The sequence below is a fragment of the Oncorhynchus keta genome, unplaced genomic scaffold (assembly GCF_023373465.1).
Source record: "Oncorhynchus keta strain PuntledgeMale-10-30-2019 unplaced genomic scaffold, Oket_V2 Un_contig_44_pilon_pilon, whole genome shotgun sequence".
NCBI classification, from domain to species: domain Eukaryota; kingdom Metazoa; phylum Chordata; class Actinopteri; order Salmoniformes; family Salmonidae; genus Oncorhynchus; species Oncorhynchus keta.
Window position 1 is genome coordinate 72,726 of NW_026287805.1, and position 3,583 is coordinate 76,308.

General features: G+C 44.5%; 1 long non-coding RNA gene across 7 annotated transcripts; it reads right to left on the reverse strand.

Moving 5' to 3' along the window:
* Positions 1-406: 406 nt before the first annotated feature.
* LOC127924736 (uncharacterized) lies at positions 407-3,341 on the reverse strand. 7 transcript variants are annotated; one of them, XR_008118744.1, is made up of 6 exons: positions 3,129-3,341; positions 2,877-3,020; positions 1,715-1,858; positions 1,469-1,576; positions 615-686; positions 478-544 (listed from the first exon to the last, which is right to left on the reverse strand). It is a non-coding gene; the product is annotated as an uncharacterized LOC127924736 (long non-coding RNA). The 7 variants fall into 7 exon arrangements; XR_008118745.1 differs by lacking the exon at positions 478-544 and adding an exon at positions 407-436 and having other exon boundaries at positions 2,877-3,341; XR_008118741.1 differs by having other exon boundaries at positions 1,715-1,822; positions 2,877-3,341.
* Between the last annotated feature and the right edge of the window lie 242 nt (positions 3,342-3,583).

The window sequence follows — 3,583 nt, forward strand, 5'->3', positions numbered from 1 at the left end:
TAATGCAGACAGAAGACCTGTGTGTTGTCCTTGTTAATGCAGACAGAGAAGACCTGTGTGTTGTCCTTGTTAATGCAGACAGAGAAGACCTGTGTGTTGTCCTTGTTAATGCAGACAGAAGACCTGTGTTGTCCTTGTTAATGCAGACAGAGAAGACCTGTGTGTTGTCCTTGTTAATGCAGACAGAGTAGACCTGTGTGTTGTCCTTGTTAATGCAGACAGAGAAGACCTGTGTGTTGTCCTTGTTAATGCAGACAGAGAAGACCTGTGTTGTCCTTGTTAATGCAGACAGAAGACCTGTGTGTTGTCCTTGTTAATGCAGACAGAAGACCTGTGTGTTGTCCTTGTTAATGCAGACAGAAAGAGCTGTGTGTTGTCCTTGTTAATGCAGACAGAAGAGCTGTGTGTTGTCCTTGTTAATGCAGACAGAGAAGAGCTGTGTGTTGTCCTTGTTAATGCAGACAGAGTAGACCTGTGTGTTGTCCTTGTTAATGCAGACAGAGAAGACCTGTGTGTTGTCCTTGTTAATGCAGACAGAGAAGAGCTGTGTGTTGTCCTTGTTAATGCAGACAGAGTAGACCTGTGTGTTGTCCTTGTTAATGCAGACAGAAGACCTGTGTGTTGTCCTTGTTAATGCAGACAGAGAAGACCTGTGTGTTGTCCTTGTTAATGCAGACAGAGAAGAGCTGTGTGTTGTCCTTGTTAATGCAGACAGAGTAGACCTGTGTGTTGTCCTTGTTAATGCAGACAGAGAAGACCTGTGTGTTGTCCTTGTTAATGCAGACAGAGAAGACCTGTGTGTTGTCCTTGTTAATGCAGACAGAGAAGACCTGTGTGTTGTCCTTGTTAATGCAGACAGAAGACCTGTGTGTTGTCCTTGTTAATGCAGACAGAGAAGACCTGTGTGTTGTCCTTGTTAATGCAGACAGAGAAGACCTGTGTGTTGTCCTTGTTAATGCAGACAGAGAAGACCTGTGTGTTGTCCTTGTTCATGCAGACAGAGAAGACCTGTGTGTTGTCTGTGTTAATGCAGACAGAGAAGACCTGTGTGTTGTCCTTGTTAATGCAGACAGAGAAGACCTGTGTTGTCCTTGTTCATGCAGACAGAGAAGACCTGTGTGTTGTCCTTGTTAATGCAGACAGAGAAGACCTGTGTTGTCCTTGTTAATGCAGACAGAGAAGACCTGTGTGTTGTCCGTGTTCATGCAGACAGAGAAGACCTGTGTGTTGTCCTTGTTAATGCAGACAGAGAAGACCTGTGTGTTGTCCTTGTTAATGCAGACAGAGAAGACCTGTGTGTTGTCCGTGTTCATGCAGACAGAGAAGACCTGTGTGTTGTCCTTGTTAATGCAGACAGAGAAGACCTGTGTGTTGTCCTTGTTAATGCAGACAGAGAAGACCTGTGTTGTCCTTGTTAATGCAGACAGAGAAGACCTGTGTTGTCCTTGTTAATGCAGACACAGAAGACCTGTGTGTTGTCCTTGTTAATGCAGACAGAGAAGAGCTGTGTGTTGTCCTTGTTAATGCAGACAGAGAAGACCTGTGTGTTGTCCTTGTTAATGCAGACAGAGAAGACCTGTGTGTTGTCCTTGTTAATGCAGACAGAGAAGACCTGTGTGTTGTCCTTGTTAATGCAGACAGAGAAGACCTGTGTTGTCCTTGTTAATGCAGACAGAAGACCTGTGTTGTCCTTGTTAATGCAGACAGAGAAGACCTGTGTGTTGTCCTTGTTAATGCAGACAGAGAAGAGCTGTGTGTTGTCCTTGTTAATGCAGACAGAGAAGACCTGTGTGTTGTCCTTGTTAATGCAGACAGAGAAGAGCTGTGTGTTGTCCTTGTTAATGCAGACAGAGAAGACCTGTGTGTTGTCCTTGTTAATGCAGACAGAGAAGACCTGTGTTGTCCTTGTTAACGCAGACAGAGAAGACCTGTGTGTTGTCCTTGTTAATGCAGACAGAGAAGACCTGTGTGTTGTCCTTGTTAATGCAGACAGAAGAAGACCTGTGTGTTGTCCTTGTTAATGCAGACAGAAGACCTGTGTGTTGTCCTTGTTAATGCAGACAGAAGACCTGTGTGTTGTCCTTGTTAATGCAGACAGAAGACCTGTGTTGTCCTTGTTAATGCAGACAGAGAAGACCTGTGTGTTGTCCTTGTTAATGCAGACAGAGAAGACCTGTGTGTTGTCCTTGTTAATGCAGACAGAAGACCTGTGTGTTGTCCTTGTTAATGCAGACAGAAGACCTGTGTTGTCCTTGTTAATGCAGACAGAGAAGACCTGTGTGTTGTCCTTGTTAATGCAGACAGAGAAGACCTGTGTGTTGTCCTTGTTAATGCAGACAGAGAAGACCTGTGTGTTGTCCTTGTTAATGCAGACAGAGAAGACCTGTGTGTTGTCCTTGTTAATGCAGACAGAGAAGACCTGTGTGTTGTCCTTGTTAATGCAGACAGAGAAGACCTGTGTGTTGTCCTTGTTAATGCAGACAGAGAAGACCTGTGTGTTGTCCTTGTTAATGCAGACAGAGAAGACCTGTGTGTTGTCCTTGTTAATGCAGACAGAGAAGACCTGTGTTGTCCTTGTTAATGCAGACAGAGAAGACCTGTGTTGTCCTTGTTAATGCAGACAGAGAAGACCTGTGTGTTGTCCTTGTTAATGCAGACAGAGAAGAGCTGTGTGTTGTCCTTGTTAATGCAGACAGAAGACCTGTGTGTTGTCCTTGTTAATGCAGACAGAGAAGACCTGTGTGTTGTCCTTGTTAATGCAGACAGAGAAGACCTGTGTGTTGTCCTTGTTAATGCAGACAGAGAAGACCTGTGTTGTCCTTGTTAATGCAGACAGAAGACCCTGTGTTGTCCTTGTTAATGCAGACAGAGAAGACCTGTGTGTTGTCCTTGTTAATGCAGACAGAGAAGAGCTGTGTGTTGTCCTTGTTAATGCAGACAGAGAAGACCTGTGTGTTGTCCTTGTTAATGCAGACAGAGAAGACCTGTGTGTTGTCCTTGTTAATGCAGACAGAGAAGAGCTGTGTGTTGTCCTTGTTAATGCAGACAGAGAAGACCTGTGTGTTGTCCTTGTTAATGCAGACAGAGAAGACCTGTGTGTTGTCCTTGTTAATGCAGACAGAGAAGACCTGTGTGTTGTCCTTGTTAATGCAGACAGAGAAGACCTGTGTGTTGTCCTTGTTAATGCAGACAGAGAAGAGCTGTGTGTTGTCCTTGTTAATGCAGACAGAGAAGACCTGTGTGTTGTCCTTGTTAATGCAGACAGAGAAGACCTGTGTGTTGTCCTTGTTAATGCAGACAGAGAAGACCTGTGTGTTGTCCTTGTTAATGCAGACAGAGAAGAGCTGTGTTGTCCTTGTTAATGCAGACAGAGAAGAGCTCACACTTCTTGATCATAGCCTCAATTTTGTCCTGCACATTGAATATAGTTGCAGAGAGTCCCTGTAATCCTAGATTCAGATCATTCAGGTGATTAAAAACATCACCCAGACAGACCAGTCGTGTGAAAAAACATCACCCAGACAGGCCAGTCGTGTGAGAAAAACATCACCCAGACAGGCCAGTCGTGTGAGAAAACATCACC